Source organism: Parasteatoda tepidariorum, chromosome 1 (assembly GCF_982258835.1).
Source record: "Parasteatoda tepidariorum strain Cologne lab strain chromosome 1, Ptep-v5.0, whole genome shotgun sequence".
In the NCBI taxonomy this organism is placed as follows: domain Eukaryota; kingdom Metazoa; phylum Arthropoda; class Arachnida; order Araneae; family Theridiidae; genus Parasteatoda; species Parasteatoda tepidariorum.
In genome coordinates this window covers 124,874,204-124,901,618 of record NC_141755.1, presented here as the reverse complement: position 1 = coordinate 124,901,618, position 27,415 = coordinate 124,874,204, and positions in this window count along the sequence as shown.

Here is a 27,415-nt window from a genome sequence, read left to right as displayed (position 1 = left end):
GGGCCCACAATCTGCCAAAAAAAGTTTTGTTTACTAACCGGGAGAAGGTGTTTTAAGTTAAATATTCGCGGGCTAGGCACATGAATCATAGCGCAGTTGGTAAAGCTGTGTGGCAAGTTAGATTTGTAGTCCCGGGGGCTATGGGTTCGAAACCCTGCGAGGTCGAAATTCAAATTTTTTCTTTTTTTTTAATATTATTTTTTTAATATATTTTTTGATATTTTAATGTGAATCAAGTGTTCTGTATATAAAAAAAATCTATTTTTTCTTTGGGAAATAGCGAATAATAGCTAATAATCGGATAAATTTTGGATAAATTTTATTTATTTATTTATTTTAATTTATATCATTTTTTTTAAACTTCTTTTCAATATTTTAAAGCGAATAAAGTCTTCTGTATGTGAATAAAGGCTGAAAACGGGACAGAAGTCATATCAGGAGGCACGCACACATCACACCCCTTAACTCACAATAATATTAACTTATAAATTTCAAACTCCCGCCCAAAATTAGAATTTAATGTATCCAACAATCGTACCGAAGGATTTTTTTATATACCAATTAGTGGGCCCACAATCTGCCAAAATGAGTTTTGTTTACTAACCGGGAGGTGGTGTTTTAAGCTAAATATTCGCAGTCAGGCATGTGAATCATGGCGCAGTTGGTAAAGTTGTGTGGCAAGTTAAATTTGCAGTCCCGGATACCATGGGTTCGAAACCCTGCGAGGGTCGACTTTCAACTTTGTTTTAATATATTTTTCGATATTTTAACGTGAATAAAGTGATCTATATACAAAAAAAAAACTATTTTTTCTTCGGGAAATAGCGGATAATAGCTAATAATCGGATAAATTTTATTTATTTATTTTAATTAATATTACTTTTTTAACTTCTTTTCAATATTTTAAAGTGAATAAAGTCTTCTGTATGTGAAGAAAGGCTGAAAACGGGACAGAAGTCATATTAGGAGGCACGCACACATCACACCCCTTAACTCACAATAATATTAACTTATAAATTTCAAACTCCCGCCCAAAATTAGAATTTAATGTATCCAACAATCGTACCGAAGGATTTTTTTATATACCAATTAGTGGGCCCACAATCTGCCAAAATAAGTTTTGTTTACTAACCGGGAGGTGGTGTTTTAAGCTAAATATTCGCAGTCAGGCATGTGAATCATGGCGCAGTTGGTAAAGCTGTGTGGCAAGTTAAATTTGCAGTCCCGGATACCATGGGTTCGAAACCCTGCGAGGGTCGACTTTCAACTTTGTTTTAATATATTTTTCGATATTTTAACGTGAATAAAGTGATCTATATACAAAAAAAAACTATTTTTTCTTCGGGAAATAGCGGATAATAGCTAATAATCGGATAAATTTTATTTATTTATTTATTTTAATTAATATTACTTTTTTAACTTCTTTTCAATATTTTAAAGTGAATAAAGTCTTCTGTATGTGAAAAAATATATTTTTCTTTGATAAAGAGCGAATAAAGGCTGTAAACGGGACAGAAGTCATATCAGGAGGCACGCACACATCACACCCCGTAACTTCCTATAATATTAACCTATAAATTTCAAACTCCGCCCAAAATTAGAATTTAATGTATCCAACAATTGTAAAGAAGGATTTTTTTATATACCAATTAGTGGGCCCACAATTTGCCAAAATATGTTTTGTTTACTCTCCGGGTGGAGGTGTTTTAAGCTAAATATTCACGGGGCAGGCATATGAATCATGGCGCAGTTGGTAAAGCTGTGTGGCAAGTTGAATTTGTAGTCCACGATACCATGGGTTCGAAACCCTGCGACGGTCAACATTCAAATTTTTTCTTTTTTTTAATATTATTTTTTTAATATATATTTTTATTTTTAAACGTGAATCAAGTGTTCTGTATATAAAAAAAAATCTATTTTTTCTTTGGGAAATAGCGAATAATAACTAATAGCGAACTTTTTTTAACTTCTTTCCAATATTTTAAAGCGAATAAAGTCTTCTATATGTGAATAAAGGCTGAAAACGGGACAGAAGTCATATCAGGAGTCACGCACACATCACACCCCGTAACTCCCTATAATATTAACCTATAAATTTCAAACTCCGCCCAAACTTAGAAATTAATGTATCCAGCAATTGTACCGAAGGATTTTTTTATATACCAATTAGTGGGCCCAAAATCTGCCAAAATAAGTTTTGTTTACTAACCGGGCGGTGGTGTTTTAAGCTAAATATTCGCGATCAGGCATGTGAATCATGGCGCAGTTGGTAAAGCTGTGTGGCAAGTTAAATTTGTTGTTACGGGGACCATGGGTTCGAAACCCTGCGAGGGTCAACATTCAAATTTTTTCTTTTTTTTAATATTATTTTTTATTATAAATTTTTGTTTTTAAACGTGAATCAAGTGTTCTGTATATAAAAAAAAATCTATTTTTTCTTTGGGAAATAGCGAATAATAACTAATAGCGAACTTTTTTTAACTTCTTTCCAATATTTTAAAGAGAATAAAGTCTTCTATATGTGAATAAAGGCTGAAAACGGGACTGAAGTCATATCAGGAGTCCCGCACGCATCACACCCCGTAACTCCCTATAATATTAACCTATAAATTTCAAACTCCGCCCAAAATTAGAATTTAATGTATCCAACAATTGTACCGAAGGATTTTTTTATATACCAATTAGTGGGCCCACAATATGCCAAAATAAGTTTTGTTTACTGACCGGGGGGTGGTGTTTTAAGCTAAATATTCGCGGTCAGGCATGTGAATCATGGCGCAGTTGGTAAAGCTGTGTGGCAAGTTAAATTTGTAGTCCACGATACCATGGGTTCGAAACCCTGCGACGGTCAACATTCAAATTTTTTCTTTTTTTTAATATATATTTTTATTTTTAAACGTGAATCAAGTGTTCTGTATATTAAAAAAAATCAATTTTTTCTTTGGGAAATAGCGAATAATAACTAATAGAGAACTTTTTTTAACTTCTTTCCAATATTTTAAAGCGAATAAAGTCTTCTATATGTGAATAAAGGCTGAAAACGGGACAGAAGTCATATCAGGAGTCACGCACACATCACACCCCGTAACTCCCTATAATATTAACCTATAAGTTTCAAACTCCGCCCAAAGTTAGAAATTAATGTATCCGGCAATTGTACCGAAGGATTTTTTTATATACCAATTAGTGGGCCCACAATCTGCCAAAATAAGTTTTGTTTACTAACCGGGCGGAGGTGTTTTAAGCTAAATATTCGCGGTCAGGCATGTGAATCATGGCGCAGTTGGTAAAGCTGTGTGGCAAGTTAAATTTGTAGTCCACGATACCATGGGTTCGAAACCCTGCGACGGTCAACATTCAAATTTTTTCTTTTTTTTAATATTATTTTTTTAATATATATATTTATTTTTAAACATGAATCAAGTGTTCTGTATATAAAAAAAATCTATTTTTTCATTGGGAAATAGCGAATAATAACTAATAGCGAACTTTTTTTAACTTCTTTCCAATATTTTAAAGCGAATAAAGTCTTCTATATGTGAATAAAGGCTGAAAACGGGACAGAAGTCATATCAGGAGTCACGCACACATCACACCCCGTAACTCCCTATAATATAAACCTATAAATTTCAAACCCCGCCCAAACTTAGAATTTAATGTATCCAGCAATTGTACCGAAGGATTTTTTTATATACCAATTAGTGGGCCCACAATCTGCCAAAATAAGTTTTGCTTACTATCCGGGCGGTGGTGTTTTAAGCTAAATATTCGCGGTCAGGCATGTGAATCATGGCGCAGTTGGTAAAGCTGTGTGGCAAGTTAAATTTGTAGTCCACGATACCATGGGTTCGAAACCCTGCGACGGTCGACATTCAAATTTTTTCTTTTTTTAAATATTATTTTTTTAATATATATTTTTATTTTTAAACGTGAATCAAGTGTTCTGTATATAAAAAAAAATCTATTTTTTCTTTGGGAAATAGCGAATAATAACAAATAGCGAACTTTTTTTAACTTCTTTCCAATATTTTAAAGCGAATAAAGTCTTCTATATGTGAATAAAGGCTGAAAACGGGACAGAAGTCATATCAGGAGTCACGCACACATCACACCCCGTAACTCCCTATAATATTAACCTATAAATTTCAAACTCCGCCTTAACTTAGAATTTAATGTATCCAGCAATTGTACCGAAGGATTTTTTTATATACCAATTAGTGGGCCCACAATCTGCCAAAATAAGTTTTGTTTACTAACCGGGCGGTGGTGTTTTAAGCTAAATATTCGCGGTCAGGCATGTGAATCATGGCGCAGTTGGTAAAGCTGTGTGGCAAGTTAAATTTGTAGTCCACGATACCATGGGTTCGAAACCCTGCGACGGTCAACATTCAAATTTTTTCTTTTTTTTAATATTATTTTTTTAATATATATTTTTATTTTTAAACGTGAATCAAGTGTTCTGTACATAAAAAAAAATCTATTTTTTCTTTGGGAAATAGCGAATAATAACTAATAGCGAACTTTTTTTAACTTCTTTCCAATATTTTAAAGCGAATAAAGTCTTTTATATGTGAATAAAGGCTGAAAACGGGACAGAAGTCATATCAGGAGTCACGCACACATCACACCCCGTAACTCCCTATATTATTAACCTATAAATTTCAAACTCCGCCCAAACTTAGAATTTAATGTATCCAGCAATTGTACCGAAGGATTTTTTTATATACCAATTAGTGGGCCCAAAATCTGCCAAAATAAGTTTTGTTTACTAACCGGGCGGTGGTGTTTTAAGCTAAATATTCGCGATCAGGCATGTGAATCATGGCGCAGTTGGTAAAGCTGTGTGGCAAGTTAAATTTGTTGTTACGGGGACCATGGGTTCGAAACCCTGCGAGGGTCAACATTCAAATTTTTTCTTTTTTTTAATATTATTTTTTATTATAAATTTTTGTTTTTAAACGTGAATCAAGTGTTCTGTATATAAAAAAAAATCTATTTTTTCTTTGGGAAATAGCGAATAATAACTAATAGCGAACTTTTTTTAACTTCTTTCCAATATTTTAAAGAGAATAAAGTCTTCTATATGTGAATAAAGGCTGAAAACGGGACTGAAGTCATTTCAGGAGTCCCGCACACATCACACCCCCTAACTCCCTATAATATTAACCTATAAATTTCAAACTCCGCCCAAAATTAGAATTTAATGTATCCAACAATTGTACCGAAGGATTTTTTTATATACCACTTAGTGGGCCCACAATATGCCAAAATAAGTTTTGTTTACTGACCGGGGGGTGGTGTTTTAAGCTAAATATTCGCGGTCAGGCATGTGAATCATGGCGCAGTTGGTAAAGCTGTGTGGCAAGTTAAATTTGTAGTCCACGATACCATGGGTTCGAAACCCTGCGACGGTCAACATTCAAATTTTTTCTTTTTTTTAATATATATTTTTATTTTTAAACGTGAATCAAGTGTTCTGTATATTAAAAAAAATCAATTTTTTCTTTGGGAAATAGCGAATAATAACTAATAGAGAACTTTTTTTAACTTCTTTCCAATATTTTAAAGCGAATAAAGTCTTCTATATGTGAATAAAGGCTGAAAACGGGACAGAAGTCATATCAGGAGTCACGCACACATCACACCCCGTAACTCCCTATAATATTAACCTATAAGTTTCAAACTCCGCCCAAAGTTAGAAATTAATGTATCCGGCAATTGTACCGAAGGATTTTTTTATATACCAATTAGTGGGCCCACAATCTGCCAAAATAAGTTTTGTTTACTAACCGGGTGGAGGTGTTTTAAGCTAAATATTCGCGGTCAGGCATGTGAATCATGGCGCAGTTGGTAAAGCTGTGTGGCAAGTTAAATTTGTAGTCCACGATACCATGGGTTCGAAACCCTGCGACGGTCAACATTCAAATTTTTTCTTTTTTTTAATATTATTTTTTTAATATATATATTTATTTTTAAACATGAATCAAGTGTTCTGTATATAAAAAAAAATCTATTTTTTCATTGGGAAATAGCAAATAATAACTAATAGCGAACTTTTTTTAACTTCTTTCCAATATTTTAAAGCGAATAAAGTCTTCTATATGTGAATAAAGGCTGAAAACGGGACAGAAGTCATATCAGGAGTCACGCACACATCACACCCCGTAACTCCCTATAATATAAACCTATAAATTTCAAACCCCGCCCAAACTTAGAATTTAATGTATCCAGCAATTGTACCGAAGGATTTTTTTATATACCAATTAGTGGGCCCACAATCTGCCAAAATAAGTTTTGCTTACTATCCGGGCGGTGGTGTTTTAAGCTAAATATTCGCGGTCAGGCATGTGAATCATGGCGCAGTTGGTAAAGCTGTGTGGCAAGTTAAATTTGTAGTCCACGATACCATGGGTTCGAAACCCTGCGACGGTCGACATTCAAATTTTTTCTTTTTTTAAATATTATTTTTTTAATATATATTTTTATTTTTAAACGTGAATCAAGTGTTCTGTATATAAAAAAAAATCTATTTTTTCTTTGGGAAATAGCGAATAATAACAAATAGCGAACTTTTTTTAACTTCTTTCCAATATTTTAAAGCGAATAAAGTCTTCTATATGTGAATAAAGGCTGAAAACGGGACAGAAGTCATATCAGGAGTCACGCACACATCACACCCCGTAACTCCCTATAATATTAACCTATAAATTTCAAACTCCGCCTTAACTTAGAATTTAATGTATCCAGCAATTGTACCGAAGGATTTTTTTATATACCAATTAGTGGGCCCACAATCTGCCAAAATAAGTTTTGTTTACTAACCGGGCGGTGGTGTTTTAAGCTAAATATTCGCGGTCAGGCATGTGAATCATGGCGCAGTTGGTAAAGCTGTGTGGCAAGTTAAATTTGTAGTCCACGATACCATGGGTTCGAAACCCTGCGACGGTCAACATTCAAATTTTTTCTTTTTTTTAATATTATTTTTTTAATATATATTTTTATTTTTAAACGTGAATCAAGTGTTCTGTATATAAAAAAAAATCTATTCTTTCTTTGGGAAATAGCGAATAATAACTAATAGCGAACTTTTTTTAACTTCTTTCCAATATTTTAAAGCGAATAAAGTCTTTTATATGTGAATAAAGGCTGAAAACGGGACAGAAGTCATATCAGGAGTCACGCACACATCACACCCCGTAACTCCCTATATTATTAACCTATAAATTTCAAACTCCGCCCAAACTTAGAATTTAATGTATCCAGCAATTGTACCGAAGGATTTTTTTATATACCAATTAGTGGGCCCACAATCTGCCAAAATAAGTTTTGTTTACTAACCGGGCGGTGGTGTTTTAAGCTAAACATTCGCGAACAGGCATGTGAATCATGGCGCAGTTGGTAAAGCTGTGTGGCAAGTTAAATTTGTAGTCCACGATACCATGGGTTCGAAACCCTGCGACGGTCAACATTCAAGTTTTTTCTTTTTTTTAATATTATTTTTTTAATATATATTTTTATTTTTAAACGTGAATCAAGTGTTCTGTATATAAAAAAAAATCTATTTTTTCTTTGGGAAATAGCGAATAATAACTAATAGCGAACTTTTTTTAACTTCTTTCCAATATTTTAAAGCGAATAAAGTCTTCTATATGTGAATAAAGGCTGAAAACGGGACAGAAGTCTTATCAGGAGTCACGCACACATCACACCCCGTAACTCCCTATAATATTAACCTATAAATTTCAAACTCCGCCCAAACTTAGAATTTAATGTATCCAGCAATTGTACCGAAGGATTTTTTTATATACCAATTAGTGGGCCCACAATCTGCCAAAATAAGTTTTGTTTACTAACCGGGCGGTGGTGTTTTAAGCTAAATATTCGCGGTCAGGCATGTGAATCATGGCGCAGTTGGTAAAGCTGTGTGGCAAGTTAAATTTGTAGTCCACGATACCATGGGTTCGAAACCCTGCGACGGTCAACTTTCAAATTTTTTCTTTTTTTTAATATTATTTTCTTAATATATATTTTTATTTTTAAACGTGAATCAAGTGTTCTGTGTATAAAAAAAAATCTATTTTTTCTTTGGGAAATAGCGAATAATAACTAATAGCGAACTTTTTTTAACTTCTTTCCAATATTTTAAAGCGAATAAAGTCTTCTATATGTGAATAAAGGCTGAAAACGGGACAGAAGTCTTATCAGGAGTCACGCACACATCACACCCCGTAACTCCCTATAATATTAACCTATAAATTTCAAACTTCGCCCAAACTTAGAATTTAATGTATCCAGCAATTGTACCGAAGGATTTTTTTATATACCAATTAGTGGGCCCCCAATCTGCCAAAATAAGTTTTGTTTACTAACCGGGTGGTGGTGTTTTAAGCTAAATATTCGCGGTCAGGCATGTGAATCATGGCGCAGTTGGTAAAGCTGTGTGGCAAGTTAAATTTGTAGTCCACGATACCATGGGTTCGAAACCCTGCGACGGTCAACATTCAAATTTTTTCTTTTTTTTAATATTATTTTTTTAATATATATTTTTATTTTTAAACGTGAATCAAGTGTTCTGTATATAACAAAAAATCTATTTTTTCTTTGGGAAAAAGCGAATAATAACTAATAGCGAACTTTTTTTTAACTTCTTTCCAATATTTTAAAGCGAATAAAGTCTTCTATATGTGAATAAAGGCTGAAAACAGGACAGAAGTCATATCAGGAGTCACCCACACATCACACCCCGTAACTCCCTATAATATTAACCTATAAATTTCAAACTCCGCCCAAACTTAGAATTTAATGTATCCAGCAATTGTACCGAAGGATTTTTTTATATACCAATTAGTGGGCCCACAATCTGCCAAAATAAGTTTTGTTTACTAACCGGGCGATGGTGTTTTAAGCTAAATATTCGCGGTCAGGCATGTGAATCATGGCGCAGTTGGTAAAGCTGTGTGGCAAGTTAAATTTGTAGTCCACTATACCATGGGTTCGAAACCCTGCGACGGTCAACTTTCAAACTTTTTCTTTTTTTTAATATTATTTTCTTAATATATATTTTTATTTTTAAACGTGAATCAAGTGTTCTGTGTATAAAAAAAAATCTATTTTTTCTTTGGGAAATAGAGAATAATAACTAATAGCGAACTTTTTTTAACTTCTTTCCAATATTTTAAAGCGAATAAAGTCTTCTATATGTGAATAAAGGCTGAAAACGGGACAGAAGTCTTATCAGGAGTCACGCACACATCACACCCCGTAACTCCCTATAATATTAACCTATAAATTTCAAACTTCGCCCAAACTTAGAATTTAATGTATCCAGCAATTGTACCGAAGGATTTTTTTATATACCAATTAGTGGGCCCACAATCTGCCAAAATAAGTTTTGTTTACTAACCGGGTGGTGGTGTTTTAAGCTAAATATTCGCGGTCAGGCATGTGAATCATGGCGCAGTTGGTAAAGCTGTGTGGCAAGTTAAATTTGTAGTCCACGATACCATGGGTTCGAAACCCTGCGACGGTCAACATTCAAATTTTTTCTTTTTTTTAATATTATTTTTTTAATATATATTTTTATTTTTAAACGTGAATCAAGTGTTCTGTATATAACAAAAAATCTATTTTTTCTTTGGGAAAAAGCGAATAATAACTAATAGCGAACTCTTTTTAAATTCTTTCCAATATTTTAAAGCGAATAAAGTCTTCTATATGTGAATAAAGGCTGAAAACGGGACAGAAGTCATATCAGGAGTCACCCACACATCACACCCCGTAACTCCCTATAATATTAACCTATAAATTTCAAACTCCGCCTAAACTTAGAATTTAATGTATCCAGCAATTGTACCGAAGGATTTTTTTATATACCAATTAGTGGGCCCACAATCTGCCAAAATAAGTTTTGTTTACTAACCGGGCGGTGGTGTTTTAAGCTAAATATTCGCGGTCAGGCATGTGAATCATGGCGCAGTTGGTAAAGCTGTGTGGCAAGTTAAATTTGTAGTCCACGATACCATGGGTTCGAAACCCTGCGACGGTCAACATTCAAATTTTTTCTTTTTTTTAATATTATTTTTTTAATATATATTTTTATTTTTAAACGTGAATCAAGTGTTCTGTATATAAAAAAAAATCTATTTTTTCTTTGGGAAATAGCGAATAATAACTAATAGCGAACTTTTTTTAACTTCTTTCCAATATTTTAAAGCGAATAAAGTCTTTTATATGTGAATAAAGGCTGAAAACGGGACAGAAGTCATATCAGGAGTCACGCACACATCACACCCCGTAACTCCCTATATTATTAACCTATAAATTTCAAACTCCGCCCAAACTTAGAATTTAATGTATCCAGCAATTGTACCGAAGGATTTTTTTATATACCAATTAGTGGGCCCACAATCTGCCAAAATAAGTTTTGTTTACTAACCGGGCGGTGGTGTTTTAAGCTAAACATTCGCGAACAGGCATGTGAATCATGGCGCAGTTGGTAAAGCTGTGTGGCAAGTTAAATTTGTAGTCCACGATACCATGGGTTCGAAACCCTGCGACGGTCAACATTCAAATTTTTTCTTTTTTTTAAAATTATTTTTTTAATATATATTTTTATTTTTAAACGTGAATCAAGTGTTCTGTATATAAAAAAAAAATCTATTTTTTCTTTGGGAAATAGCGAATAATAACTAATAGCGAACTTTTTTTAACTTCTTTCCAATATTTTAAAGCGAATAAAGTCTTCTATATGTGAATAAAGGCTGAAAACGGGACAGAAGTCTTATCAGGAGTCACGCACACATCACACCCCGTAACTCCCTATAATATTAACCTATAAATTTCAAACTCCGCCCAAACTTAGAATTTAATGTATCCAGCAATTGTACCGAAGGATTTTTTTATATACCAATTAGTGGGCCCACAATCTGCCAAAATAAGTTTTGTTTACTAACCGGGCGGTGGTGTTTTAAGCTAAATATTCGCGGTCAGGCATGTGAATCATGGCGCAGTTGGTAAAGCTGTGTGGCAAGTTAAATTTGTAGTCCACGATGCCATGGGTTCGAAACCCTGCGACGGTCAACTTTCAAATTTTTTCTTTTTTTTAATATTATTTTCTTAATATATATTTTTATTTTTAAACGTGAATCAAGTGTTCTGTGTATAAAAAAAAATCTATTTTTTCTTTGGGAAATAGCGAATAATAACTAATAGCGAACTTTTTTTAACTTCTTTCCAATATTTTAAAGCGAATAAAGTCTTCTATATGTGAATAAAGGCTGAAAACGGGACAGAAGTCTTATCAGGAGTCACGCACACATCACACCCCGTAACTCCCTATAATATTAACCTATAAATTTCAAACTTCGCCCAAACTTAGAATTTAATGTATCCAGCAATTGTACCGAAGGATTTTTTTATATACCAATTAGTGGGCCCACAATCTGCCAAAATAAGTTTTGTTTACTAACCGGGTGGTGGTGTTTTAAGCTAAATATTCGCGGTCAGGCATGTGAATCATGGCGCAGTTGGTAAAGCTGTGTGGCAAGTTAAATTTGTAGTACACGATACCATGGGTTCGAAACCCTGCGACGGTCAACATTCAAATTTTTTCTTTTTTTTAATATTATTTTTTTAATATATATTTTTATTTTTAAACGTGAATCAAGTGTTCTGTATATAACAAAAAATCTATTTTTTCTTTGGGAAAAAGCGAATAATAACTAATAGCGAACTCTTTTTAAATTCTTTCCAATATTTTAAAGCGAATAAAGTCTTCTATATGTGAATAAAGGCTGAAAACGGGACAGAAGTCATATCAGGAGTCACCCACACATCACACCCCGTAACTCCCTATAATATTAACCTATAAATTTCAAACTCCGCCCAAACTTAGAATTTAATGTATCCAGCAATTGTACCGAAGGATTTTTTTATATACCAATTAGTGGGCCCACAATCTGCCAAAATAAGTTTTGTTTACTAACCGGGCGGTGGTGTTTTAAGCTAAATATTCGCGGTGAGGCATGTGAATCATGGCGCAGTTGGTAAAGCTGTGTGGCAAGTTAAATTTGTAGTCCACGATACCATGGGTTCGAAACCCTGCGACGGTCGACATTCAAATTTTTTCTTTTTTTTAATATTATTTTTTTAATATATATTTTTATTTTTAAACGTGAATCAAGTGTTCTGTATATAAAAAAAAATCTATTTTTTCTTTGGGAAATAGCGAATAATAACAAATAGCGAACTTTTTTTAACTTCTTTCCAATATTTTAAAGCGAATAAAGTCTTCTATATGTGAATAAAGGCTGAAAACGGGACAGAAGTCATATCAGGAGTCACGCACACATCACACCCCGTAACTCCCTATAATATTAACCTATAAATTTCAAACTCCGCCTAAACTTAGAATTTAATGTATCCAGCAATTGTACCGAAGGATTTTTTTATATACCAATTAGTGGGCCCACAATCTGCCAAAATAAGTTTTGTTTACTAACCGGGCGGTGGTGTTTTAAGCTAAATATTCGCGGTCAGGCATGTGAATCATGGCGCAGTTGGTAAAGCTGTGTGGCAAGTTAAATTTGTAGTCCACGATACCATGGGTTCGAAACCCTGCGACGGTCAACATTCAAATTTTTTCTTTTTTTTAATATTATTTTTTTAATATATATTTTTATTTTTAAACGTGAATCAAGTGTTCTGTATATAAAAAAAAATCTATTTTTTCTTTGGGAAATAGCGAATAATAACTAATAGCGAACTTTTTTTAACTTCTTTCCAATATTTTAAAGCGAATAAAGTCTTTTATATGTGAATAAAGGCTGAAAACGGGACAGAAGTCATATCAGGAGTCACGCACACATCACACCCCGTAACTCCCTATATTATTAACCTATAAATTTCAAACTCCGCCCAAACTTAGAATTTAATGTATCCAGCAATTGTACCGAAGGATTTTTTTATATACCAATTAGTGGGCCCACAATCTGCCAAAATAAGTTTTGTTTACTAATCGGGCGGTGGTGTTTTAAGCTAAACATTCGCGAACAGGCATGTGAATCATGGCGCAGTTGGTAAAGCTGTGTGGCAAGTTAAATTTGTAGTCCACGATACCATGGGTTCGAAACCCTGCGACGGTCAACATTCAAATTTTTTCTTTTTTTTAAAATTATTTTTTTAATATATATTTTTATTTTTAAACGTGAATCAAGTGTTCTGTATATAAAAAAAAAATCTATTTTTTCTTTGGGAAATAGCGAATAATAACTAATAGCGAACTTTTTTTAACTTCTTTCCAATATTTTAAAGCGAATAAAGTCTTCTATATGTGAATAAAGGCTGAAAACGGGACAGAAGTCTTATCAGGAGTCACGCACACATCACACCCCGTAACTCCCTATAATATTAACCTATAAATTTCAAACTCCGCCCAAACTTAGAATTTAATGTATCCAGCAATTGTACCGAAGGATTTTTTTATATACCAATTAGTGGGCCCACAATCTGCCAAAATAAGTTTTGTTTACTAACCGGGCGGTGGTGTTTTAAGCTAAATATTCGCGGTCAGGCATGTGAATCATGGCGCAGTTGGTAAAGCTGTGTGGCAAGTTAAATTTGTAGTCCACGATGCCATGGGTTCGAAACCCTGCGACGGTCAGCTTTCAAATTTTTTCTTTTTTTTAATATTATTTTCTTAATATATATTTTTATTTTTAAACGTGAATCAAGTGTTCTGTGTATAAAAAAAAATCTATTTTTTCTTTGGGAAATAGCGAATAATAACTAATAGCGAACTTTTTTTAACTTCTTTCCAATATTTTAAAGCGAATAAAGTCTTCTATATGTGAATAAAGGCTGAAAACGGGACAGAAGTCTTATCAGGAGTCACGCACACATCACACCCCGTAACTCCTTATAATATTAACCTATAAATTTCAAACTTCGCCCAAACTTAGAATTTAATGTATCCAGCAATTGTACCGAAGGATTTTTTTATATACCAATTAGTGGGCCCACAATCTGCCAAAATAAGTTTTGTTTACTAACCGGGTGGTGGTGTTTTAAGCTAAATATTCGCGGTCAGGCATGTGAATCATGGCGCAGTTGGTAAAGCTGTGTGGCAAGTTAAATTTGTAGTCCACGATACCATGGGTTCGAAACCCTGCGACGGTCAACATTCAAATTTTTTCTTTTTTTTAATATTATTTTTTTAATATATATTTTTATTTTTAAACGTGAATCAAGTGTTCTGTATATAAAAAAAAATCTATTTTTTCTTTGGGAAAAAGCGAATAATAACTAATAGCGAACTTTTTTTTAACTTCTTTCCAATATTTTAAAGCGAATAAAGTCTTCTATATGTGAATAAAGGCTGAAAACGGGACAGAAGTCATATCAGGAGTCACCCACACATCACACCCCGTAACTCCCTATAATATTAACCTATAAATTTCAAACTCCGCCCAAACTTAGAATTTAATGTATCCAGCAATTGTACCGAAGGATTTTTTTATATACCAATTAGTGGGCCCACAATCTGCCAAAATAAGTTTTGTTTACTAACCGGGCGGTGGTGTTTTAAGCTAAATATTAGCGGTCAGGCATGTGAATCATGGCGCAGTTGGTAAAGCTGTGTGGCAAGTTAAATTTGTAGTCCACGATACCATGGGTTCGAAACCCTGCGACGGTCAACTTTCAAATTTTTTCTTTTTTTTAATATTATTTTCTTAATATATATTTTTATTTTTAAACGTGAATCAAGTGTTCTGTGTATAAAAAAAAATCTATTTTTTCTTTGGGAAATAGCGAATAATAACTAATAGCGAACTTTTTTTAACTTCTTTCCAATATTTTAAAGCGAATAAAGTCTTCTATATGTGAATAAAGGCTGAAAACGGGACAGAAGTCTTATCAGGAGTCACGCACACATCACACCCCGTAACTCCCTATAATATTAACCTATAAATTTCAAACTTCGCCCAAACTTAGAATTTAATGTATCCAGCAATTGTACCGAAGGATTTCTTTATATACCAATTAGTGGGCCCACAATCTGCCAAAATAAGTTTTGTTTACTAACCGGGTGGTGGTGTTTTAAGCTAAATATTCGCGGTCAGGCATGTGAATCATGGCGCAGTTGGTAAAGCTGTGTGGCAAGTTAAATTTGTAGTCCACGATACCATGGGTTCGAAACCCTGCGACGGTCAACATTCAAATTTTTTCTTTTTTTTAATATTATTTTTTTAATATATATTTTTATTTTTAAACGTGAGTCAAGTGTTCTGTATATAACAAAAAATCTATTTTTTCTTTGGGAAAAAGCGAATAATAACTAATAGCGAACTCTTTTTAAATTCTTTAGAAATATTTTAAAGCGAATAAAGTCTTTTATATGTGAATAAAGGCTGAAAACGGGACAGAAGTCATATCAGGAGTCACCCACACATCACACCCCGTAACTCCCTATAATATTAACCTATAAATTTCAAACTCCGCCCAAACTTAGAATTTAATGTATCCAGCAATTGTACCGAAGGATTTTTTTATATACCAATTAGTGGGCCCACAATCTGCCAAAATAAGTTTTGTTTACTAACCGGGCGGTGGTGTTTTAAGCTAAATATTCGCGGTGAGGCATGTGAATCATGGCGCAGTTGGTAAAGCTGTGTGGCAAGTTAAATTTGTAGTCCACGATACCATGGGTTCGAAACCCTGCGACGGTCGACATTCAAATTTTTTCTTTTTTTTAATATTATTTTTTTAATATATATTTTTATTTTTAAACGTGAATCAAGTGTTCTGTATATAAAAAAAAATCTATTTTTTCTTTGGGAAATAGCGAATAATAACAAATAGCGAACTTTTTTTAACTTCTTTCCAATATTTTAAAGCGAATAAAGTCTTCTATATGTGAATAAAGGCTGAAAACGGGACAGAAGTCATATCAGGAGTCACGCACACATCACACCCCGTAACTCCCTATAATATTAACCTATAAATTTCAAACTCCGCCTAAACTTAGAATTTAATGTATCCAGCAATTGTACCGAAGGATTTTTTTATATACCAATTAGTGGGCCCACAATCTGCCAAAATAAGTTTTGTTTACTAACCGGGCGGTGGTGTTTTAAGCTAAATATTCGCGGTCAGGCATGTGAATCATGGCGCAGTTGGTAAAGCTGTGTGGCAAGTTTAATTTGTAGTCCACGATACCATGGGTTCGAAACCCTGCGACGGTCAACATGCAAATTTTTTCTTTTTTTTAATATTATTTTTTTAATATATATTTTTATTTTTAAACGTGAATCAAGTGTTCTGTATATAAAAAAAAATCTATTTTTTCTTTGGGAAATAGCGAATAATAACTAATAGCGAACTTTTTTTAACTTCTTTCCAATATTTTAAAGCGAATAAAGTCTTCTATATGTGAGTAAAGGCTGAAAACGGGACAGAAGTCATATCAGGAGTCACGCACACATCACACCCCGTAACTCCCTATATTATTAACCTATAAATTTCAAACTCCGCCCAAACTTAGAATTTAATGTATCCAGCAATTGTACCGAAGGATTTTTTTATATACCAATTAGTGGGCCCACAATCTGCCAAAATAAGTTTTGTTTACTAACCGGGCGGTGGTGTTTTAAGCTAAACATTCGCGAACAGGCATGTGAATCATGGCGCAGTTGGTAAAGCTGTGTGGCAAGTTAAATTTGTAGTCCACGATACCATGGGTTCGAAACCCTGCGACGGTCAACATTCAAATTTTTTCTTTTTTTTAATATTATTTTTTTAATATATATTTTTATTTTTAAACGTGAATCAAGTGTTCTGTATATAAAAAAAAATCTATTTTTTCTTTGGGAAATAGCGAATAATAACTAATAGCGAACTTTTTTTAACTTCTTTCCAATATTTTAAAGCGAATAAAGTCTTCTATATGTGAATAAAGGCTGAAAACGGGACAGAAGTCATATCAGGAGTCACGCACACATCACACCCCGTAACTCCCTATAATATTAACCTATAAATTTAAAACTCCGCCTAAACTTAGAATTTAATGTATCCAGCAATTGTACCGAAGGATTTTTTTATATACTAATTAGTGGGCCCACAATCTGCCAAAATAAGTTTTGTTTACTAACCGGGCGGTGGTGTTTTAAGCTAAATATTCGCGGTCAGGCATGTGAATCATGGCGCAGTTGGTAAAGCTGTGTGGCAAGTTAAGTTTGTAGTCCACGATACCATGGGTTCGAAACCCTGCGACGGTCAACATTCAAATTTTTTCTTTTTTTTAATATTATTTTTTTAATATATATTTTTATTTTTAAACGTGAATCAAGTGTTCTGTATATAAAAAAAAATCTATTTTTTCTTTGGGAAATAGCGAATAATAACTAATAGCGAACTTTTTTTAACTTCTTTCCAATATTTTAAAGCGAATAAAGTCTTCTATATGTGAATAAAGGCTGAAAACGGGACAGAAGTCATATCAGGAGTCACGCACACATCACACCCCGTAACTCCCTATATTATTAACCTATAAATTTCAAACTCCGCCCAAACTTAGAATTTAATGTATCCAGCAATTGTACCGAAGGATTTTTTTATATACCAATTAGTGGGCCCACAATCTGCCAAAATAAGTTTTGTTTACTAACCGGGCGGTGGTGTTTTAAGCTAAACATTCGCGAACAGGCATGTGAATCATGGCGCAGTTGGTAAAGCTGTGTGGCAAGTTAAATTTGTAGTCCACGATACCATGGGTTCGAAACCCTGCGACGGTCAACATTCAAATTTTTTCTTTTTTTTAATATTATTTTTTTTATATATATTTTTATTTTTAAACGTGAATCAAGTGTTCTGTATATAAAAAAAAATCTATTTTTTCTTTGGGAAATAGCGAATAATAACTAATAGCGAACTTTTTTTAACTTCTTTTCAATATTTTAAAGCGAATAAAATCTTCTATATGTGAATAAAGGCTGAAAACGGGACAGAAGTCTTATCAGGAGTCACGCACACATCACACCCCGTAACTCCCTATAATATTAACCTATAAATTTCAAACTCCGCCCAAACTTAGAATTTAATGCATCCAGCAATTGTACCAAAGGATTTTTTTATATACCAATTAGTGGGCCCACAATCTGCCAAAATAAGTTTTGTTTACTAACCGGGCGGCGGTGTTTTAAGCTAAATATTCGCGGTCAGGCATGTGAATCATGGCGCAGTTGGTAAAGCTGTGTGGCAAGTTAAATTTGTAGTCCACGATACCATGGGTTCGAAACCCTGCGACGGTCAACATTCAAATTTTTTCTTTTTTTTAATATATATTTTTATTTTTAAACGTGAATCAAGTGTTCTGTATATTAAAAAAAATCAATTTTTTCTTTGGGAAATAGCGAATAATAACTAATAGAGAACTTTTTTTAACTTCTTTCCAATATTTTAAAGCGAATAAAGTCTTCTATATGTGAATAAAGGCTGAAAACGGGACAGAAGTCATATCAGGAGTCACGCACACATCACACCCCGTAACTCCCTATAATATTAACCTATAAGTTTCAAACTCCGCCCAAAGTTAGAAATTAATGTATCCGGCAATTGTACCGAAGGATTTTTTTATATACCAATTAGTGGGCCCACAATCTGCCAAAATAAGTTTTGTTTACTAACCGGGCGGAGGTGTTTTAAGCTAAATATTCGCGGTCAGGCATGTGAATCATGGCGCAGTTGGAAAAGCTGTGTGGCAAGTTAAATTTGTAGTCCTCGATACCATGGGTTCGAAACCCTGCGACGGTCAACATTCAAATTTTTTCTTTTTTTTAATATTATTTTTTTAATATATATATTTATTTTTAAACATGAATCAAGTGTTCTGTATATAAAAAAAAATCTATTTTTTCATTGGGAAATAGCGAATAATAACTAATAGCGAACTTTTTTTAACTTCTTTCCAATATTTTAAAGCGAATAAAGTCTTCTATATGTGAATAAAGGCTGAAAACGGGACAGAAGTCATATCAGGAGTCACGCACACATCACACCCCGTAACTCCCTATAATATAAACCTATAAATTTCAAACCCCGCCCAAACTTAGAATTTAATGTATCCAGCAATTGTACCGAAGGATTTTTTTATATACCAATTAGTGGGCCCACAATCTGCCAAAATAAGTTTTGCTTACTATCCGGGCGGTGGTGTTTTAAGCTAAATATTCGCGGTCAGGCATGTGAATCATGGCGCAGTTGGTAAAGCTGTGTGGCAAGTTAAATTTGTAGTCCACGATACCATGGGTTCGAAACCCTGCGACGGTCAACATTCGAATTTTTTCTTTTTTTTAATATTATTTTTTTAATATATATTTTTATTTTTAAACGTGAATCAAGTGTTCTGTATATAAAAAAAAATCTATTTTTTCTTTGGGAAATAGCGAATAATAACTAATAGCGAACTTTTTTTAACTTCTTTCCAATATTTTAAAGCGAATAAAGTCATCTATATGTGAATAAAGGCTGAAAACGGGACAGAAGTCATATCTGGAGTCACGCACACATCACACCCCGTAACTCCCTATAATATTAACCTAAAAATTTCAAACTCCGCCCAAACTTAGAATTTAATGTATCCAGCAATTGTACCGAAGGATTTTTTTATATACCAATTAGTGGGCCCACAATCTGCCAAAATAAGTTTTGTTTACTAACCGGGCGGTGGTGTTTTAAGCTAAATATTCGCGGTCAGGCATGTGAATCATGGCGCAGTTGGTAAAGCTGTGTGGCAAGTTAAATTTGTAGTCCACGATACCATGGGTTCGAAGCCCTGCGACGGTCAACTTTCGAATTTTTTCTTTTTTTTAATATTATTTTTTTAATATATATTTTTATTTTTAAACGTGAATCAAGTGTTCTGTATATAAAAAAAAATCTATTTTTTCTTTGGGAAATAGCGAATAATAACTAATAGCGAACTTTTTTTTAACTTCTTTCCAATATTTTAAAGCGAATAAAGTCTTCTATATGTGAATAAAGGCTGAAAACGGGACAGAAGTCTTATCAGGAGTCACGCACACATCACACCCCGTAACTCCCTCTATTATTAACCAATAAATTTCAAACTCCGCCCAAACTCAGAATTTAATGTATCCAGCAATTGTACCGAAGGATTTTTTTACATACCTATTAGTGGGCCCACAATCTGCCAAAATAAGTTTTGTTTACTAACCGGGCGGTGGTGTTTTAAGCTAAATATTCGCGGTCAGGCATGTGAATCATGGCGCAGTTGGTAAAGCTGTGTGGCAAGTTAAATTTGTAGTCCACGATACCATAGGTTCAAAACCCTGCGACGGTCAACATTCAAATTTTTTCTTTTTTTTAATATTATTTTTTTGATATATATTTTTATTTTTAATCGTGAATCAAGTGTTCTGTATATAAAAAAAAATCTATTTTTTCTTTGAGAAATAGTGAATAATAACTAATAGCGAACTTTTTTTTAACTTCTTTCCAATATTTTAAAGCGAATAAATTCTTCTATATGTGAATAAAGGCTGAAAACGGGACAGAAGTCATATCAGGAGTCACCCACACATCACACCCCGTAACTCCCTATAATATTAACCTATAAATTTCAAACTCCGCCCAAACTTAGAATTTAATGTATCCAGCAATTGTACCGAAGGATTTTTTTATATACCAATTAGTGGGCCCACAATCTGCCAAAATAAGTTTTGTTTACTAACCGGGCGGTGGTGTTTTAAGCTAAATATTCGCGGTCAGGCATGTGAATCATGGCGCAGTTGGTAAAGCTGTGTGGCAAGTTAAATTTGTAGTCCACGATACCATGGGTTCAAAACCCTGCGACGGTCAACATTCAAATTTTTTCTTTTTTTTAATATTATTTTTTTGATATATATTTTTATTTTTAATCGTGAATCAAGTGTTCTGTATATAAAAAAAAATCTATTTTTTCTTTGAGAAATAGTGAATAATAACTAATAGCGAACTTTTTTTTAACTTCTTTCCAATATTTTAAAGCGAATAAAGTCTTCTATATGTGAATAAAGGCTGAAAACGGGACAGAAGTCATATCAGGAGTCACCCACACATCACACCCCGTAACTCCCTATAATATTAACCTATAAATTTCAAACTCTGCCCAAACTTAGAATTTAATGTATCCAGCAATTGTACCGAAGGATTTTTTTATATACCAATTAGTGGGCCCACAATCTGCCAAAATAAGTTTTGTTTACTAACCGGGCGGTGGTGTTTTAAGCTAAATATTCGCGGTCAGGCATGTGAATCATGGCGCAGTTGGTAAAGCTGTGTGGCAAGTTAAATTTGTAGTCCACGATACCATGGGTTCGAAACCCTGCGACGGTCAACTTTCGAATTTTTTCTTTTTTTTAATATTATTTTTTTAATATATATTTTTATTTTTAAACGTGAATCAAGTGTTCTGTATATAAAAAAAAATCTATTTTTTCTTTGGGAAATAGCGAATAATAACTAATAGCGAACTTTTTTTAACTTCTTTCCAATATTTTAAAGCGAATAAAGTCTTCTATATGTGAATAAAGGCTGAAAACGGGACAGAAGTCTTATCAGGAGTCACGCACACATCACACCCCGTAACTCCCTCTATTATTAACCAATAAATTTCAAACTCCGCCCAAACTCAGAATTTAATGTATCCAGCAATTGTACCGAAGGATTTTTTTACATACCTATTAGTGGGCCCACAATCTGCCAAAATAAGTTTTGTTTACTAACCGGGCGGTGGTGTTTTAAGCTAAATATTCGCGGTCAGGCATGTGAATCATGGCGCAGTTGGTAAAGCTGTGTGGCAAGTTAAATTTGTAGTCCACGATACCATGGGTTCAAAACCCTGCGACGGTCAACATTCAAATTTTTTCTTTTTTTTAATATTATTTTTTTGATATATATTTTTATTTTTAATCGTGAATCAAGTGTTCTGTATATAAAAAAAAATCTATTTTTTCTTTGAGAAATAGTGAATAATAACTAATAGCGAACTTTTTTTTAACTTCTTTCCAATATTTTAAAGCGAATAAAGTCTTCTATATGTGAATAAAGGCTGAAAACGGGACAGAAGTCATATCAGGAGTCACCCACACATCACACCCCGTAACTCCCTATAATATTAACCTATAAATTTCAAACTCCGCCCAAACTTAGAATTTAATGTATCCAGCAATTGTACCGAAGGATTTTTTTATATACCAATTAGTGGGCCCACAATCTGCCAAAATAAGTTTTGTTTACTAACCGGGCGGTGGTGTTTTAAGCTAAATATTCGCGGTCAGGCATGTGAATCATGGCGCAGTTGGTAAAGCTGTGTGGCAAGTTAAATTTGTAGTCCACGATACCATGGGTTCGAAACCCTGCGACGGTCAACTTTCAAATTTTTTCTTTTTTTTAATATTATTTTCTTAATATATATTTTTATTTTTAAACGTGAATCAAGTGTTCTGTGTATAAAAAAAAATCTATTTTTTCTTTGGGAAATAGCGAATAATAAATAATAGCGAACTTTTTTTAACTTCTTTCCAATATTTTAAAGCGAATAAAGTCTTCTATATGTGAATAAAGGCTGAAAACGGGACAGAAGTCTTATCAGGAGTCACCCACACATCACTCCCCGTAACTCCCTATAATATTAACCTATAAATTTCAAACTTCGCCCAAACTTAGAATTTAATGTATCCAGCAATTGTACCGAAGGATTTTTTTATATACCAATTAGTGGGCCCACAATCTGCCAAAATAAGTTTTGTTTACTAACCGGGTGGTGGTGTTTTAAGCTAAATATTCGCGGTCAGGCATGTGAATCATGGCGCAGTTGGTAAAGCTGTGTGGCAAGTTAAATTTGTAGTCCACGATACCATGGGTTCGAAACCCTGCGACGGTCAACATTCAAATTTTTTCTTTTTTTTAATATTATTTTTTTGATATATATTTTTATTTTTAAACGTGAATCAAGTGTTCTGTATATAAAAAAAAATCTATTTTTTCTTTGGGAAATAGCGAATAATAACTAATAGCGAACTTTTTTTAACTTCTTTCCAATATTTTAAAGCGAATAAAGTCTTCTATATGTGAATAAAGGCTGAAAACGGGACAGAAGTCATATCAGGAGTCACGCACACATCACACCCCGTAACTCCCTATAATATTAACCTATAAATTTCAAACTCCGCCCAAACTTAGAAATTAATGTATCCAGCAATTGTACCGAAGGATTTTTTTATATACCAATTAGTGGGCCCAAAATCTGCCAAAATAAGTTTTGTTTACTAACCGGGCGGTGGTGTTTTAAGCTAAATATTCGCGATCAGGCATGTGAATCATGGCGCAGTTGGTAAAGCTGTGTGGCAAGTTAAATTTGTTGTTACGGGGACCATGGGTTCGAAACCCTGCGAGGGTCAACATTCAAATTTTTTCTTTTTTTTAATATTATTTTTTATTATAAATTTTTGTTTTTAAACGTGAATCAAGTGTTCTGTATATAAAAAAAAATCTATTTTTTCTTTGGGAAATAGCGAATAATAACTAATAGCGAACTTTTTTTAACTTCTTTCCAATATTTTAAAGAGAATAAAGTCTTCTATATGTGAATAAAGGCTGAAAACGGGACTGTAGTCATATCAGGAGTCCCGCACACATCACACCCCGTAACTCCCTATAATATTAACCTATAAATTTCAAACTCCGCCCAAAATTAGAATTTAATGTATCCAACAATTGTACCGAAGGATTTTTTTATATACCAATTAGTGGGCCCACAATATGCCAAAATAAGTTTTGTTTACTGACCGGGGGGTGGTGTTTTAAGCTAAATATTCGCGGTCAGGCATGTGAATCATGGCGCAGTTGGTAAAGCTGTGTGGCAAGTTAAATTTGTAGTCCACGATACCATGGGTTCGAAACCCTGCGACGGTCAACATTCAAATTTTTTCTTTTTTTTAATATATATTTTTATTTTTAAACGTGAATCAAGTGTTCTGTATATTAAAAAAAATCAATTTTTTCTTTGGGAAATAGCGAATAATAACTAATAGAGAACTTTTTTTAACTTCTTTCCAATATTTTAAAGCGAATAAAGTCTTCTATATGTGAATAAAGGCTGAAAACGGGACAGAAGTCATATCAGGAGTCACGCACACATCACACCCCGTAACTCCCTATAATATTAACCTATAAGTTTCAAACTCCGCCCAAAGTTAGAAATTAATGTATCCGGCAATTGTACCGAAGGATTTTTTTATATACCAATTAGTGGGCCCACAATCTGCCAAAATAAGTTTTGTTTACTAACCGGGCGGTGGTGTTTTAAGCTAAATATTCGCGGTCAGGCATGTGAATCATGGCGCAGTTGGTAAAGCTGTGTGGCAAGTTAAATTTGTAGTCCACGATACCATGGGTTCGAAACCCTGCGACGGTCAACTTTCGAATTTTTTCTTTTTTTTAATATTATTTTTTTAATATATATTTTTATTTTTAAACGTGAATCAAGTGTTCTGTATATAAAAAAAAATCTATTTTTTCTTTGGGAAATAGCGAATAATAACTAATAGCGAACTTTTTTTTAACTTCTTTCCAATATTTTAAAGCGAATAAAGTCTTCTATATGTGAATAAAGGCTGAAAACGGGACAGAAGTCTTATCAGGAGTCACGCACACATCACACCCCGTAACTCCCTCTATTATTAACCAATAAATTTCAAACTCCGCCCAAACTCAGAATTTAATGTATCCAGCAATTGTACCGAAGGATTTTTTTACATACCTATTAGTGGGCCCACAATCTGCCAAAATAAGTTTTGTTTACTAACCGGGCGGTGGTGTTTTAAGCTAAATATTCGCGGTCAGGCATGTGAATCATGGCGCAGTTGGTAAAGCTGTGTGGCAAGTTAAATTTGTAGTCCACGATACCATAGGTTCAAAACCCTGCGACGGTCAACATTCAAATTTTTTCTTTTTTTTAATATTATTTTTTTGATATATATTTTTATTTTTAATCGTGAATCAAGTGTTCTGTATATAAAAAAAAATCTATTTTTTCTTTGAGAAATAGTGAATAATAACTAATAGCGAACTTTTTTTTAACTTCTTTCCAATATTTTAAAGCGAATAAATTCTTCTATATGTGAATAAAGGCTGAAAACGGGACAGAAGTCATATCAGGAGTCACCCACACATCACACCCCGTAACTCCCTATAATATTAACCTATAAATTTCAAACTCCGCCCAAACTTAGAATTTAATGTATCCAGCAATTGTACCGAAGGATTTTTTTATATACCAATTAGTGGGCCCACAATCTGCCAAAATAAGTTTTGTTTACTAACCGGGCGGTGGTGTTTTAAGCTAAATATTCGCGGTCAGGCATGTGAATCATGGCGCAGTTGGTAAAGCTGTGTGGCAAGTTAAATTTGTAGTCCACGATACCATGGGTTCAAAACCCTGCGACGGTCAACATTCAAATTTTTTCTTTTTTTTAATATTATTTTTTTGATATATATTTTTATTTTTAATCGTGAATCAAGTGTTCTGTATATAAAAAAAAATCTATTTTTTCTTTGAGAAATAGTGAATAATAACTAATAGCGAACTTTTTTTTAACTTCTTTCCAATATTTTAAAGCGAATAAAGTCTTCTATATGTGAATAAAGGCTGAAAACGGGACAGAAGTCATATCAGGAGTCACCCACACATCACACCCCGTAACTCCCTATAATATTAACCTATAAATTTCAAACTCTGCCCAAACTTAGAATTTAATGTATCCAGCAATTGTACCGAAGGATTTTTTTATATACCAATTAGTGGGCCCACAATCTGCCAAAATAAGTTTTGTTTACTAACCGGGCGGTGGTGTTTTAAGCTAAATATTCGCGGTCAGGCATGTGAATCATGGCGCAGTTGGTAAAGCTGTGTGGCAAGTTAAATTTGTAGTCCACGATACCATGGGTTCGAAACCCTGCGACGGTCAACTTTCGAATTTTTTCTTTTTTTTAATATTATTTTTTTAATATATATTTTTATTTTTAAACGTGAATCAAGTGTTCTGTATATAAAAAAAAATCTATTTTTTCTTTGGGAAATAGCGAATAATAACTAATAGCGAACTTTTTTTAACTTCTTTCCAATATTTTAAAGCGAATAAAGTCTTCTATATGTGAATAAAGGCTGAAAACGGGACAGAAGTCTTATCAGGAGTCACGCACACATCACACCCCGTAACTCCCTCTATTATTAACCAATAAATTTCAAACTCCGCCCAAACTCAGAATTTAATGTATCCAGCAATTGTACCGAAGGATTTTTTTACATACCTATTAGTGGGCCCACAATCTGCCAAAATAAGTTTTGTTTACTAACCGGGCGGTGGTGTTTTAAGCTAAATATTCGCGGTCAGGCATGTGAATCATGGCGCAGTTGGTAAAGCTGTGTGGCAAGTTAAATTTGTAGTCCACGATACCATGGGTTCAAAACCCTGCGACGGTCAACTTTCAAATTTTTTCTTTTTTTTAATATTATTTTTTTGATATATATTTTTATTTTTAATCGTGAATCAAGTGTTCTGTATATAAAAAAAAATCTATTTTTTCTTTGAGAAATAGTGAATAATAACTAATAGCGAACTTTTTTTTAACTTCTTTCCAATATTTTAAAGCGAATAAAGTCTTCTATATGTGAATAAAGGCTGAAAACGGGACAGAAGTCATATCAGGAGTCACCCACACATCACACCCCGTAACTCCCTATAATATTAACCTATAAATTTCAAACTCCGCCCAAACTTAGAATTTAATGTATCCAGCAATTGTACCGAAGGATTTTTTTATATACCAATTAGTGGGCCCACAATCTGCCAAAATAAGTTTTGTTTACTAACCGGGCGGTGGTGTTTTAAGCTAAATATTCGCGGTCAGGCATGTGAATCATGGCGCAGTTGGTAAAGCTGTGTGGCAAGTTAAATTTGTAGTCCACGATACCATGGGTTCGAAACCCTGCGACGGTCAACTTTCGAATTTTTTCTTTTTTTTAATATTATTTTTTTAATATATATTTTTATTTTTAAACGTGAATCAAGTGTTCTGTATATAAAAAAAAATCTATTTTTTCTTTGGGAAATAGCGAATAATAACTAATAGCGAACTTTTTTTAACTTCTTTCCAATATTTTAAAGCGAATAAAGTCTTCTATATGTGAATAAAGGCTGAAAACGGGACAGAAGTCTTATCAGGAGTCACGCACACATCACACCCCGTAACTCCCTCTATTATTAACCAATAAATTTCAAACTCCGCCCAAACTCAGAATTTAATGTATCCAGCAATTGTACCGAAGGATTTTTTTACATACCTATTAGTGGGCCCA